This window comes from Capricornis sumatraensis, chromosome 13 (assembly GCF_032405125.1).
Source record: "Capricornis sumatraensis isolate serow.1 chromosome 13, serow.2, whole genome shotgun sequence".
In the NCBI taxonomy this organism is placed as follows: domain Eukaryota; kingdom Metazoa; phylum Chordata; class Mammalia; order Artiodactyla; family Bovidae; genus Capricornis; species Capricornis sumatraensis.
The window spans coordinates 13,898,284-13,914,684 of NC_091081.1; positions in this window are offsets into that span (position 1 = coordinate 13,898,284).

Below are 16,401 nucleotides of genomic sequence, written 5' to 3' on the forward strand. Positions count from 1 at the left end.
TACCCTTACCTTCTCCCACAGAGTCCAAAAGTCTGTTCTTTACATCTGTGTCTCTTTTGCTGTCTTGCATATAGCGTCATTGTTACAGGCTCAGAGGGTAAAGTCTCTGCCAGCAATGCGGGAGATCCGGATTCAATCCCTGGGTCAGGACGATCCCCTGAAGAAGGAAATGGCAACCCACTCCAGTACTCTTGCCTGGAAAATTCCATGGACTGAGGAGCCTGGTAGGCTATAGTCCACGGGGTCGAAAAGAGTCAGACACGACTGAGTGACCTCACTTTACCATCTTTCTAAGCTCCATATATATGCATTAATATACTGTATTGGTGACTTTCTTTCTGACTTACTTCACTCTGTATAATAGGCTCCAGTTTCACCCAACTCATTAGAACTGACTCAAATATATTCATTTTAATGGCTGAGTAATATTCCATTGTGTATATGTACCATAACTTTCTTATCCATTCTTCTGCCAGTGGACATCTAGGTTGATTCCATGTCCTGGCTATTGGGACACAGTGCTGTGATGAACATTGGGGTACATGTGTCTCTTTCACTTCTGGTTTCCTCAGTGTGTATGCCCGGCAGTGGGATTGCTGGGTCGTATGGCAGTTCTATTTCCAAATTTTTAAGGAATCTCTACACTGTTCTCCATAGTGGCTGTACTAGATTGCATTCCCACCAGCAGTGTAAGAGGGTTCTGTTTTGCTCCACACCCTCCCCAGCATTTGTTTGTAGACTTTTGGATAGCAGCCATTCTGAGCAGCACGAAATGGTACCTCATTGTGGTTTTGATTTGCATTTCTCTGATAATGAGTGATGTTGAGCATCTTTTCCAGTGTTTGTTAGCCATCTGTATGTCTTTGGAGAAATGTCTGTTGAGTTCTTTGGCCCATTTTTTGATTGGGTCATTTGGAACATGCTTTTGATGCCTTTTGATGAAAAGTACTAGCTATGTAACTGGAGGGGGCTTCCCCAATGGCTCTGCGGTAAAGAATCCACCTGCAATGCAGAAGATGCGGGTTCAGTCCTTGGGTCAGGAAGATCCCCTGGAGGAGGGCATGGCAACCCACTCCAGTATCTTTGCCTGGAGAATGCCATGGACAGAGGAGCCTGGCGGGCTCAGTCCAGGGTGTCGCAAAGAGTCTGACACGACTGAAGTGAACTGGAGGCGAGTTTCTGTGCCTCTCCGCGCCTGAGTTTCGGTATTTTGTGGCGTTTTGTGGCGTTTTGTGGCAGGATGTTCTCTGCAGTATTAATTAATGTGTTCTTTCCCTCCTATCTTCTGGGGCCAGAGCAGTGTTTCCCAGCCCACTGATGCACCTTCACAACACAAAGAAGGGGCTTTTCAACATTTCTGACCACCTGGCTCCCACTCTGCAGACGTTTAGATTTGAAAGCTCCCTAGATAATATTGAAAGCTTTCTAGGTAATATTGATATGCTTCCAAGATTGAGAATGACTGTTTTAGAAACTGTCCACAGTATCTGAAGATGAATATATTAATATGTATATGTATATACACACACATATGGACATATATTCACTATAATTATTACTAATAATTATCTTGTAAGAGTGTAAAATCAAGCACAGATACCTAAAATATGGTAAAGTCACTATTTCAACCTAAGTCTATCTGATGCTAAAGCTTGTGCTTGAAACTAAAATTTAAAACACTTAAAGGATATGAAAATTTGAGCGTTCAGGTTAAAAAGTCACCACCTGGGTAAACAGAGTATAATGAAAAAGAAATGTGAGCAGACAAAGCAAAAAATTTTCTGTCCCTCCTCCCAGGGGAGTTGGCGAAGGAAGAGAAGTTTGAAGGAGAGCTTAGATTAGGTCTGCCTGTGCCTCTTACCCTGTCCTTCCCTCCTCCCAGCAGAGCAAGGAAGACTTGGCCCTGACTATCCCTTGGGAAACTCTCATGTCCAAGTCGTTTTGAGAAATGTTAGGATAAAATGGGTATCACCTTGAATTTCCCATCCTTCCAAGTGGTGTAGGAAAATATCAATGAATTCCCTTGTACCCCATATGAGATGTGTTTATCCCTCAAAAACTCCTCAATAAATTGATCACTATATAAAATCCTTTACAAAAAACCTAGTGTACAGATTTTGCTTTTTCTAAGTTCCTCCAAAATTTCTAAATGTTTTCTCTGGGTCATAAATTATGCATAGATGTTCAAAGAATTTAGAGGATAAAGGTGCTTTTTTCCCACTGAAAAGAGGCATATTATTTAATTGTACCCTGAGGATTAGTATACACAAATACTAAAACTTACTCCTTTAGACTTTAAAGCTTTAAAATGTAGAATCATTTTAAGATAGCAATCTCTAAAATACATTTAAAATGTATTAATTTTCTAAGGTCTTCTTAACCTCAACACTGTTGCCATTTTTAAAGTCTTTAATTGAATTTGTTTCAGTATCGCTTCTGCTTTATGTTTTGGTTTTTTGGTCACGAGGCATGTAGGATCTTAGCTCCCTGGCCAGGGATCGAACCTACAGCCCCCCACAATGGAAGGCAGAGTCTTAACCAGTGGACAGCCAGGGAAGGGCCTGTTGCCATTTTTCACTTGCTAATCCTTCCTTGTGCCGTAGGATGGGTAGGAGCTTCCCTGACCTTTGTTCACTAGACACTAGTGGCAGCTCTTCAGTTTGAGCAATCAAAAATGTCTCCCTGTTGTCAAATGTCTTCTGGCAGGCCAAGCTGCCCCCAGCTAACAGCCATGACTTTATTTCTTGAAGGTCATTATGAATAGAAATGCTTACCCTGGGTGGGTAAGGAGGCCCCCACAGTACAGGGAGGCTTCCCAGGTGGCGCTGGTGGTTAAGAGCCTGCCTGCCAGTGCAGGAGATGGAAGAGACATGGGTTCGATCCCTGGGGCAGGAGGATCCCCTGGAGGAGGGCACGGCAACCCTCTCCAGTGTTCCTGCCTGGAGAATCCCATGGACAGAAGAGCTTAGCAGGCTATAGTCCATAGGGTTGCAAAGAGTTGGATATGACTAAATCGACTTAGCACACACTGTATAGGGAGGGCCTCTGGGCCTAGCAAGAAGGGGTTCTTGCCCTTCATTTCCACACATAGCTGCTCTGGAGCTTTCCTGTCGTCTTCTTCCCTTCTCATCAGTCATTCCTTATCTGCTGCCTGAACAGACACCGTGGTCCTAAAAAGGACTAAGGGCTTTACCTGGTTCCTAAGGAGAGAGGGTAAGAGGAGGCAGAATGATTCCTGTGGCTTTTCTCTGTACGTCTGCACGAGGAAAGAGCTAGAAGTCCATGCTCTTCCTTGAGGTCGAATGGGTCCATATCAGTTCTGCCCAGGTACACACTTGACATTCCAGTGACAGCATTCTTAGCCCAACCTCTTTTCCTGGGAGACATATAACAAAGAGGATGGGGAAAGCATCACTTATATGGGCCTTCAGGTTGGAACGTGCCCATCAGGCACAAAGAATCTGAGACTCTGGCAAGAAAGAAGCCTAGTCCTGCACCAGTCATTTGAGAGGTAGCATCAGGCTTCCTTGATAGCTCAGCTGGTAAAGAATGCTGGAGACCTAGGTTCGATCCCTGGGTTGGGAAGATCCCTGGAGAAGGGAAAGGCTACCCACTCCAGTATTCTGGCGTGGAGAATTCCATGGACTGTATAGTCCATAGGGTCACAAAGAGTCAGACACAAATGAGCGACTTTCACTCTCACTTTCTTTCATTTGGTTTTCTTAGATTTCAAAGGAGAAGGCAATGGCACCCCACTCTAGTACTCTTGCTTGGAAAATCCCATGGACGGAGGAGCCTGGTGGGCTGCAGTCCATGAGGTCGCTAACAGTTGGACACGACTGAGCGACTTCACTTTCACTTTTCACTTTCACTTTTCACTTTCATGCATTGGAGAAGGAAATGGCAACCCACTCCAGTGTTCTTGCCTGGAGAATCCCAGGGACAGAGGAGCCTTGTAGGAGGCTGTCTATGGGGTCGCACAGAGTCGGACATGACTGAAGCGACTTAGCAGCAGCAGCAGCAGCAGACTTCAAAACCTGCAGTTTGCCAGAGTCGGCTATTTCCAGGCTGTTTGTATCTTCTTGTTTTTTGGGTTTTGGGGGTAGTTTTTTCTCTGCTTAGTGTTTTGTTTTGTTTTGTTGAAACATTTTATTTTGTATTGGAGTGTAGTCAATTAACAATGTTGTGATAGTTTCAGGTGAACAGCGAAGGGACTTGGCCATACATATACATGTATCCGTTCTCCTCCAAACTCTCCTCCCATCCAAGCTGTCTTATAACACTGAGCAGAGTTCCATGTGTTATACAGCAGGTCCTTGTTGGTTATGTATTTCTGTTTAGTGTTTGCTGTGTTTCCAAAAATGTTCAACTCTTTCAGTAGCACTAAGGAAAGAGAGAAAGGGAGTGTGTTGTCAACTAGAGCTAGGCCAGCACAGGACAGGGCCAGGTGATGAAAGCATGGAAGCTCCAAAAGAGGCACAGAAGGACGGGATGAAAAGACAAGGTCTCCACTACACAGTCAGTTCTCTGATTATTTGTGTTTTTCCCTCATTCCTTAGAGGATTTCAAATTTGTTTATTGAAAAGCACAATTTCATTACAAAAGGCTCCAGAACGGCTTGTTGCTGGTGAGATGGCTCTTGTGGTTAGTGGCTGTGTATCCAGTGGCTGTCTTTGTCAGGGTTTGACCTCTAGACAAACGGATATGACCATACCATTCTTGTAAAACAAAAGCAGAAAGGCAGGTATGGGCCATGCTTTTTCGAACACAATGTACACTTCTGGCTTCATTGTTTGTAAATGACATTGAAAAATTAGAGAAAGGTTAAGTAAAACGACACAGAGATTATTGATAAGGTCCTGAGGGAGAGTTTTACAGGAGCCAGGAGGCTCATTTATTTGGTTTAGCAGAAATCTAGATGATATCTTATTATTATTTTTTATTGAAGGATAATTGTTTTATAGAAGTTTTTTGTTTTCTGTCAAACCTCAACATGAATCAGCCATAGGTATGCATACATCCCCTCCCTTTTGAACCTCCCTCCTGTCTCCCTCCGGATCCCACCCCTCTAGGTTGATACAGAGCCCCTGTTTGAGTTTCCTGAGCCACACAGCAAAATCTTAATGACAGGCCACATCTGTTGTCTATGGCCATAGGATAGATCACAGACAACACTGCAAAATGGCAAAGGATTGTTTCATGACCACGATCGCTCTTTTCTAAACTTCAAAGTGACTTTGGCACTTGAAATCATCTAAACTGGGTCTTAAGTAAATGTTATAGACAAAACAAATTGATCATGAAAACTGCAGTAGGTCAATAAGAACATGTCAGCGTAACCTTTGTTACATTGGGGATGCGTATGTGCTTAGTCACGTCTGACTCTTTGCGAGTCTATGGACTGTAGTCCTCCAGGCTGCTGTGTCCATGGAATTTTCCAAGAATACTGGATTGCGTTGCAATTTCCTCCTCCAGGGGATCTTCCTGACGCAGGGATCGAACCAGTATCTCCTGAGTCTCTTGCACCGCAGGCAGATTCTTTACCACTTGAGCCACAGGAGAAGCCCCTCTGTTATACTAGTTTATGTCAAATTCAAGGACCTGGCCTGGTAGGTAGGCTTGTCTTAGTTAAGACTCAATCAAATTAGCTCTGCTAGGGATGTGAATGAGTGAGTAGAATTAACTTGTGATTTTGCAAACTATAACATGGAAGAAAGCAATTTAAAATTGATTTAAAATACTGTATATAGCCCAGTATATTTTATATACACTGTGTAGTGCCAACATATTTGTGGAAGAAGAAAAAATAAACCCCAAAGTAATTAAGAACTATTTTGGAATTGAAAAAGTCTTAGAAGTACTATAAACTTCAATTATTCAAATATTCTATTAATTTAATATTGCAGTATTTAACAATTTGAATGAAAATGAACATATATGAAAATTGTTCAGGAAAAAACATTTTCATGAGCTGTCTCTGAGTTCTTGTTTTTTGTAGTAAGTCTTCTTCATGAATGAAGAGAAATCTGTTTCTCCGGAGAACTTTCCTATTGATGAAGCAAATAGTACAGGAAAAATTCACAAGTCAAATATATCCCATGTAATATTAAGTCATAATTAACTTAGGAAGTATTTACATTTTACATTTACAAAATTCAAGCAAATACATTTTATGTTAAAAATCTTTAAATTTTCTTTTGTTGTTCATATATACAGATTTGTCCTAAGTTCATATCAAACCTTTTAAAAAATTACCGTGAAAACCTGTGAAATGGTTTTATCAAGACTAAACAATATGTATGTGGTTTAATTTCTATAATATCTATTCCATCCCATTGATCAGTGTATCTATCCTTAGGACAATACTGCAGAATCTTAATTTACAGTATTTTATACTAAACTGCAAATCTGCTCAGGAACGACTTCTAGCTTGCATTTCTTCAAATGTGTCTTGGCCATACATAGCTCTTTATTCTTTCACATTCATTTTAGAATTAGCAAGACAAATTCTATAAAAACTGATACTACAATTTTGATCAAAATATCATAGAACCTATAGATAAATTTAAAGAAATTTGAATCTCCCATCCATGACCATAGTAACCAACTCCATTAATTTATGTCTTTCAATATCTTTCAATTAAGCTTTCAGTTCAGTTCAGTCACTCAGTCATGTCCAACTCTTTGTGACCCCATGGACTGCAGCACGCCAAGCTTCCTTGTCCATCACCAACTCCTGAAGCTTGATCAAACTCATGTCCATCAAGTTGGTGATGCCATCCAACCATCTCATCCTCTGTCCTCCCCTTCTCCTCCCACCATCAGTCTTTCCCAGCATCAGGGTCTTTTCCAGTGAGTCGGTTCTTTGCATCAGGTGGCCAAAGAATTGGAGTTTCAGCCTCATCATCAGTCCTTCCAGTGAATATTCAGGACTGGTCTCCTTCAGAATGGACTGGTTGGATCTCCTTGCAGTACAAGGGACACTCAAGAGTCTTAGCCAACACCACAGTTCAAAAGCATCAATTCTTCAGTGCTCAGCTTTCTTTATAGTCCAACTCTCACATCCATACATGACTACCGGAAAAACCATAGCTTTGACTAGACGGACTTTTGTTGGCAAAATAATGTCTCTGCTTTTTAATATGCTGTCTAGGTTGGTCATGGCTTTTCTTCCAAGGAGCAAGCATCTTTTAAATTTCATGGCTGCAGTCACCATCTGCAGTGATTTTGGAGCTCAAGAAAATAAAGTACCTCACTGTTTCCATTGTTTCCCCATCTAATTGCCATGAAGTGATGGGACTGGATTCCATGATCTTAGTTCTCTAAATGTTGAGCTTTAAACCAACATTTTCACTCTCCTCTTTCACTTTCTTCAAGAGGCTCTTTAGTACTTCTTCAATTTCTGCCATAAGGGTGGTGTCATCTGCATATCTGAGGTTACTGATATTTCTCCTGGCAATCTTGATTCCAGCTTGTGCTTCATCCAACCTGGCATTTCACATGAGGTACTCTGTATATAAGTTAAATAAGCAGGGTGACAATATACAGCCTTGATGTACTCCTTTTCCTATTTGGAACCAGTCTGTTGTTCCATGTTCAGTTCTAACTTGCTTCCTTACCTGCATACAAATTTCTCAAGAGGCAGGTCAGGTGGTCTGATATTCCCATCTCTTTAAGAATTTTCTGTAGTTTATTGTGATCCACACAGTCAAAGGCTTTGGCATAGTCAATAAAGCAGAAATAGATGTTTTTCTGGAACTCTCATCCTTTTTCAATGATCCAGCAGACGTTGGCCATTTGATCTCTGCTTCCTCTGCCTTTTCTAAATCCAGCTTGAACTTCTGGAAGTTGATGGTTCACTTACTGTTGAAGCTTAGCTTGGAGAATTTTGAGCATTACTTTGCTAGCTTGTGAGATGAGTGCAATTGTGCTTGAACATTCTTTGGCATTGTCTTTCCTCAGGATTGGAATGAAAACCAACCTTTTCATTAAACTTTATCATATTCTTAATAGAGGCTTTGAACTTTGTTACGTTTATTCCTAGGTTCCTTGTATTTTTGTTGAGTCTAAACTTTATGAAGACTGTTCTTCCATTTGGCTTCCCATTTTTTGTAGTTAGAAGACCCTTTTTTTTTTATTTTAATTTCTCTCTGAATGGAAATAAGAATCTGCATATGCTTCCAAGGTAGCTTACTTCCCCAGACATCTCATAATTCATTCCTGTCCTTATATCTCCCCGACTCTTTTTTAGCCCTTTCTCGTCATTTAAAAAGTGTATTTAACATTTTTAATAGTTTAAGGATATTTATATTTTTTATTGTGCAATGGTATTAGGATCTCTGGTCTATCATATGAGAATTAGAGATTTGAGGTTTTTAGTTGCCAAATACAAATTTAATAATGCAAGGTTTTCTCATTCCTAGTTTTCCTTATTTTCTGATCTTTGAGGAAGTAATGACTACACATATAAGTATTATCCTATTCATCTAGGATGAGCTTATAAATGGGCAGAGTGGACAGGCAACCACTTGGAGTATTTCGTGCTGCGCTGTATGCTAAGTCACTTCAGTTGTGTCTGACTCTTTGCGACCCCATGGACTATAGCCCTCCAGGCTCCTCTGTCCATGGGATTCTCCAGGCAAGAATACTGGAGTGGGTTGCCATTCCCTTCTCCAGGGGAGCTTCCCAACCCAGGGATCGAATCCCCATCTCTGATATCTCCTGCATTGTCAGGCAGATTCTTCACCACATCAATACAGCTCTTTGCCAAAAATTACTCCTAACTCTTGATGATTGACATTCTCCCACAAGGCAATTTTCCAGATAACTTAAGAGGCAGTTATTAAAAAGTAAACATGTTCTTACAAATACTTAATATCACTAATTTATGATCATATGTATATATGCGGATACCTTAAAAGAGAATTAGGATCCTGTGCTTCATGTTTTGTTTGGGACGAGTGAGGACATCCTTGAAGGCATGATCCAGCTGGAATCTCGAGAAAATGGAAGTTAGGAAGCTTGGTCAACAAGACCAGCCACGTTGAAATGGGGGATTAATTCTGGGAATTAGTTATAGATAAGGTTGGATAAATTAGTGGAACCCAAGGAGAATCTGGAGTACCAAATGGTTCATACTATCAGGCTCTTGTTTTAATTTTCATTTTGAAAAATAAAACCCAAAGTAATAGTATTAAATTAATATTAACAATGTAATTTTAGACTGTTCCACAACAATAAAGTAACTGTTCACATATGCATAAAATCTCTTTGGAGAGAGGCATTATCTTCATCCGTCTTTCAGACAAAGAAACTGGCTTAGGTCCAACAGCTAAGAACTGTGGAGCGGGACTATGAACCTAGATTAAATTCCTCAACTTGTGTTCTTAACATAGATTCCAGACTGTCTCCTAGTTTCTACTTTTCTTTGCCTCTGTTCCTTGGAACAGTTAAAAATATCACAACCACAATTCATTCTATAATAGTATTAGGGAATAGTCAGTGAACATATAAATTAAAAACAAAATTTAATTGATTAAATTCACCTGAAATAAATGTCACATAATATCAATGGAAGAATTTGAAAAGAAGAAAAAATTATGTTGACTTTCTTTTAAAAATATTGACTTGCCTCTATATCAGGATGCTTCATTTTCTGCATATCCAATGGTGTCTGTTACCCAATCACCTATCTTTTTCAGAAGAGAAAGAAAAGGGCTCCTGTATTCATGAGCTGGGTCAACAGTTTAAAACATTCACTAGAAAAATGAGCAAAATTAACACAATCTGACAAGCTGCAGGAACTCTCACACAATGTGACATTTCAAACCAGTTCGATAAGGAAAATGAGTAATTATTCCCCATAACTGTCAAATGAGTAGAGCAACTGTTCTAAATGCTGGTTAATACAATCAGTTTGAGAGCAAACAGGATCCATCAACCTGCTTGAATAATTTAATATCCTCTGGAAAAGATTTTCCTCCCTTTTTATTCCTCTTAAATATTCAAGGAGTTTTGCTTTCTACCTTAAGAGATTTTTTTTTTTTATTCCACCTCTTTCTATCTCCAACTCACTTTTGCCAAAACACTACCAATCACTACATACACACACTCACACACAGTCTGGCTTTGATAACTCATAATGATAGTAAGAGCCACAACTGATTTGTATTTCATAAGCTAAAGTATTCCACCTCCATCGGTCATTTTCCACAAAAGCACCAAGAAAACTTTAAAGTACACAAAATAATTATTCAAATAAAAAGGAAATAATTTTTTTTATAATTTGTTACTGTTTAGCCTCTAGCATACCCTTTATTCCATCATCACGATTATTTTCTATTACTCAGATACATTTACTGTTGTACTAATTTCTTGGCATGGAATATTTTTCTGACATTCTAAGAAGCCTCTTCTTCTGTCCTTTCTCTTTATCTCTTCGGTTTTGTCATTCCTTCCCATAAGCTCCATTACTTTATTGAATTAGTGTCTTTTTCTTTTCAGGCATAAATTACTCCTTTCAAATTTGTACTGTCCTAAAATTACTTTTCACTATTATAGTCTAAATCATGACATATGTAGTGACTGTGTTATGTTTTCTACATGTACTACGGGTGATTCAGAGCTTCCCTGGTGGCTCAGACTCGACAGAACCCACCTGCAATGCGGGAGACCTGGGTTCTGTCCCTGCGTTGGGAAGTTCTGGAGGAGGGCATGGCAGCCCACTCCAGTATTCTTGTCTGGAGAGTCCCCATGGACAGAGGAGCCTGGCGGGCTACAGTCCATGGGGTCTCAAAGAGTCAGACATGACTGAGAGACTAAGCATAGCACATGGGTGATTCAGCCATATTCTAACACATTTGGCAGCCTCTACTTTTTTTTCCTCTCAAGTTAGCCACCATACTGTTACCGATGATTTTTCTGAAATACAGATCTAATCATGTTATTACTGTCTTTATAAAAAAGAACTCTCCATAATCCCAGGGCGTTTCTTACTTTTCTCACAAGACATTTCAAAAACTAAACCACTCCAAAGATCAAACACGGTTACGAAATCTGCATATTACCGTTTTAATTTCCCCTTAAAGTTTTACAGTGCTTTTGCAACCTCTGCAATAAAAGAAATATTGTGTAATTTGGTTTAACTCAGCTTTTTGCAACCTTGACACCACACGCACGCACCCGCGCGCGCGCGCACACACACACACACACACACACACACACGCATTTTCTTTTTGAGATATGGTGAGAAGTATTTACTAAAATTTCATGGAACTCAATTCTTGGGAAAATAATGACTCTACAGGAAAGGAGTCCGTTTTCCCCGGGACACAGGAGGCCGACCCTGATGTGGCCACGCCCACCTCTCACGTGGACCTCAGGTCCAGCCGCTGGCAGTTTCTGCCATGAGGCAAGTGCTTCCACAGCCCTCTGCATTTACATGTACTTTAATCTCTGTTCAAAAAAATCCGTTGTCCTCTTGTCCATCAAACTAATGTCTCATGATTCTTTAAGATTCATTGTTTTAAAAACTTGCTTAAAAATTGAAAGCTCTCCTAACCATGCATATAATGAAATCTATTGATATAAAATGAGGTTTCTCACGTGTTGTATGAGGTATAATTCTGGTTGGTACCCAAATTACAATGTTCTATGTTAATAGTTATGTATTTCAGTTCAGTCGCTCAGTCCTGTCCGACTCTTTGCGACCCCATGAATCGCACCACGCCAGGCCACCCTGTCCATCACCAACTCCCGGAGTTCACTCAGATTCACGTCCATCGAGTCAGTGATGCTATCCAGCCATCTCATCCTCTGTCGTCCCCTTCTCCTCCTGCCCCCAATCCCTCCCACCATCAGAGTCTTTTCCAATGAGTCAACTCTTCGCATGAGGTGGCCAAAGTACTGGAGTTTCAGCTTCAGCATCATTCCTTCCAAAGAAATCCCAGGGCTGATCTCCTTCAGAATGGACTGGTTGGATCTCCTTGCAGTCCAAGGGACTCTCAAGAGTCTTCTCCAACACCACAGTTCAAAAGCATCAATTCTTCAGCGCTCAGCCTTCTTCACAGTCCAACTCTCACATCCATACACAGATGTTAAAAACATAGTGCTTTAATATTTATCATAACGATAGAAAATTGGTTTAGGAAATATGTTGATTTTCCCTTAAGAAATAAGTTAAATTAAAATATTAAATGAGTAACAGGTCTTTTGGATTGACAAAATCATATGTAAATAATAGTTTGAGGAGATAACAGATCTAAGCTTAACTCTACCGATTCAAAATTGCAGTGCCCAGTATGAACACCAGAGGGCTCCAAATTATAAGCTTTATGAAACATAAGCATGTAAAAGAACTTGGTTCAGTGGCAATAAATCGAATGATAATAACAGGTATCATTTCTTGATTATCTACTTTATATTAAGAATTTTTTTCTAGGCAATTTACATGTGTAAACTATTTTATTCCTCACAATATCCCTTGAAATGAGCTATTATCTCCGTTTTATAGATGAAATTATTTCTGAAAATAACAATGTTTTATTTTGATTTGATCTTTTGAATTTAACATTGTTCCATGCATTGTGTTGATGCTTTGATATAGATCATCTTAGTCATAATTTTCAAGAGCTCTGAGAGTTAGGTTATATTGCATTTCTTGTTTATAGATGAAGAAACTGAGGCTTAGAGAGGTTAATTAATTTGCCCAATATTATATGGTTAGGCAATTCTTGGTGAGGTAAGTCTGTCTGAAACTAAAGCCTCTGATTTCATGAAGTCAAAAGTTTCTCAAGCATTTCACAATGCATCTTTCTCTTCATGTCCATTAAATACATAGCATTTAGCATTTTCATTTCACCTCTCCTATAAGCAGTGTGGTATTAGGTTTAAGTATTAAAAGCAATCATCATGTAAGCTATAAAAAAAGTTGATATAAGTGTTGGACACTTACTGCAATGTTCTTATGTTTATCAGAAAAATAAAGCAAGGGAAGGAGCAACTTAATTCACCTTTGATACTAAATTCAGTTGATGATACAATGAAGTGACATGTGACAAGGTAAGAATAATTTAATTTAACTAGTCTAAAGTCATTGTTAGCTACATGACTCTGGGTCATTTTGGAAAGGCAAAGATTAAATATCTTTGTATCAGGACCAACAGAGTTATATATTAAAAAAGAGTGAGAGAGCAAAGAGAGATTCCAGGGTAATCACTTTCATTATTATGACTTTAAAAACCACATCTTGGTTCAGCTAATACTGATGCTGCTAACAGCATTTCACCAGCAGCTGAAATGCTGAACACTCAACAGAGTGTTTCCTACAAGAAGCTTCTATTTCAAGTTTATTCTAAAGTGGAAACATCATGAAAGAAATTTAAATTGTGAAATTTTAAATGTAGTAATAGTCTTACGTTAGGATATTTACCAATAAGTAGCCTGGGATAAATGTAAATAGAATTTACATTTGGTTCCTGACAGAAAAGATAACCACAGAACTGAAGCACTGGCTTTTGCAGGATTTTTCTCCTTTTGTATGTTCTGGCCCTTTGAACTAATATTTTTCTGTGGCAAGCTTTGCTACCTTTGGTAACAGGATTGTCCTCTAAATCGGTTGAAACTTGTGGATCCGAAGTTACAAGTAAGATCTTTCAAACTGCAAGAAGTTATAAGCAATACGATGAATTCGGTAATTTGAATTTAGGCCCCAAATGGCTATTTTAATGTTAAAACATGCTTTAAAAAAAAAACAAACCAGGAACTTTGAAGGAATTGGAGGGCTACTTGTACTATGTGTCTAGTCCTTGAATGTCTGAGAAATTTCATGTGTATACCAGTCAGGCCGTAACAGATTGTCATATGGCTACTATCTCAGCTGGGCTCTTTTCTTCCTCACTTAATCTGTGTTTAGGGAGGTGGTGCATTAATATTTTACTGATGCTTTCAAGTTTATTCCTTCATACAAAGGCTCCTCTGATAGTTTCTATTTTGAAATCAAAATAGTACTACTTTTAAATTTATTTTTATTATTTTACCAAAATTGTTTAACTTACAATTTACAACTAAGTGAAACCTTTGTCATGTGTGTCTATGTATATGCAAGCACATGCATACACGTACACATCATACAGATAGTGGTGGCATGCTGGCAAGGCAGCTCTCCGCCCCACTCCCACTAAAAAAACAAACAAAAATGCTCTGATGTGTAAAGCCTGCCGGTTTCTGTAGTGCAAAACACTCACATCTTTGCTGATTTGAAACTCCTAACTTGATGTTACCAAACGTAGAGTCTGGAAGAGAACACAATTGATTCTCGAAATCCGATGGGCGCCAGTGTCAGGACGTGCACACACGCGTGTGTGTGTGTGTTGTGTATCAGAGGCTAATGGGATTAGCCTAACAAATTGTCTTGGTTCTCCTCTTTGTTGGTTTGTTCATCCCTAGAACGCCGCATTGTTACCCCTTATGCTCTCACGTCTCAGCCCATCCTTTGTCTTCAGCTGCACGAGGCAGTCAATTGCTGGCAAGGGCAATCTGACAGCTCCTTCCTCCGGTTTCCGTCTTGGGAGTTCTCTGCTTCTGCTTCACTGGATGCTCTGCGGAGACTGCTGAGCCCTTGAGATTCACGTACATGGAAGTATGAGGGAGTTTTGTTCCATGAAGCAACCCTCAACTAATGGGAATCAGAGCAGGTGGATAAACATCCCCTCCTCTGTCTTCAGGGTGGACAATTTGAGAAACATTCTACCTAGCTCTTCAGAGGGACCTTGAGGATTGATTGAAGCGAGGTGCCCGCAGAGGCAACAGTACCTTGATAATGCAGCCTTTGATAAATCCACTCTCCTTTCCTGTTTCATTCTCCCAGCTGCTGCTCTTGTTTCTCAGATTCACATGCCAGAATAAACTATTACCTACAAGCAAGATCTGATCTTGGGCTCTGCTGTTTTGGAGGGCACAGCCTGAGACTCTAGGCCTATTACTAAGGCTATATGATGATAACGAGGTGATGAAATGTAATAACTGTGAGCAACACCAAATAGGTTATTAGTTAAATTTTTGTCTACAGAAACACTTAATTTGCTTTCTTTTTAGCTTAACTGCAAATTAAAACCATTTGGCTCTTAATTTGTAACTTCTAATTTAAAAAGAAAAGTTATGTGATAAAACCCAAGGGGCCTTATAAAAAGGAGAAAATAGTGGCAATACAATGGTTTATAAAATCAATTGCCTTGGGCTTCTTCTATTTAACATTTATATATATCAGTAAACTATCAGAGACAAAGAAACATTTACTTAATAAACTAGTTCTTCTGCCCACATTCACAATATATGAGTTCTTATAGTCACATACTAGAAGAAATATGCTTAAGAACAGACAAAATTCTCATGCAGTGTTTAAAATGGTTATGGAAACAATTATCATAATAACAAAACATGGTGATTCTGCTGATTTTCATTGATAAAACTTTAAAAAGTTAATAATGAACTCAGTAGGTAATTTTAATCCATATACACTGAGTAGATTGGAATATACTATTTTTGGCTTAGGTTTGTACCATTTAAGTATGGTAAGACAGCTATTTTTGATTTAAGCATTTTTGTGTTTTTCTTGTCTTTCAGACAGCCACAAATCAAAACTTAATAGGAGGCATGCTATTTCAAATAAAATAAAACAAGAAACACTCTAAACACGCAGCATATCCAATAGGTAAGACAAATATAATACATAAATTTTCTCTAAAACTTTAATAGAAAGTACCCAAAGACAAAACCAGATAAGTAATACTATATTTAAACTAAGTTGCTTATTTCAGTTCAGTTCAGTTCAGTCGCTCAGTCGTGTCCGACTCCTTGCGACCCCATGGACTGCAGCACATCAGGCTTCCCTGTCTATCACCAACTCCCAGAGCCTACTCAAACTCATGTCCATTGAGTTGGTGATGCCATCCAACCATCTCATCCTCTGTCCTCCCCTTCTCCTCCTGCCCTCAATCTTCCCCAGCATCAGGGTCTTTTCAAGTGAGTCAGTTCTTCGCATCAGGTGGCCAAAGTATTGGAGTTTCAGCTTCAACATCAGTCCTTTCACTGAATATTCAGGACTAATTTCCTTTAGGATGGGCTGGTTGGATCTCCTTGCTGTCCAAAGTACTCTCAAGAGTCTTCTCCAACACGGCAGTTCAAAAGCATCAATTCTTCAGTGCTCAGCTTTCTTTATGGTCCAACTCTCACATCCATACATGACTACCAGAAAAACCATAGCTTTGACTAGACAGACCTTTGCTGGCAAAGTAAAGTTGGTTGTTTAGAAACAATTTTAATTTTTCCCAATTTTAAAACATAGAACTTGAACAAAACACAAAAAGACATGTATATAATGAGAATTTAGAAAATATGAAAAAG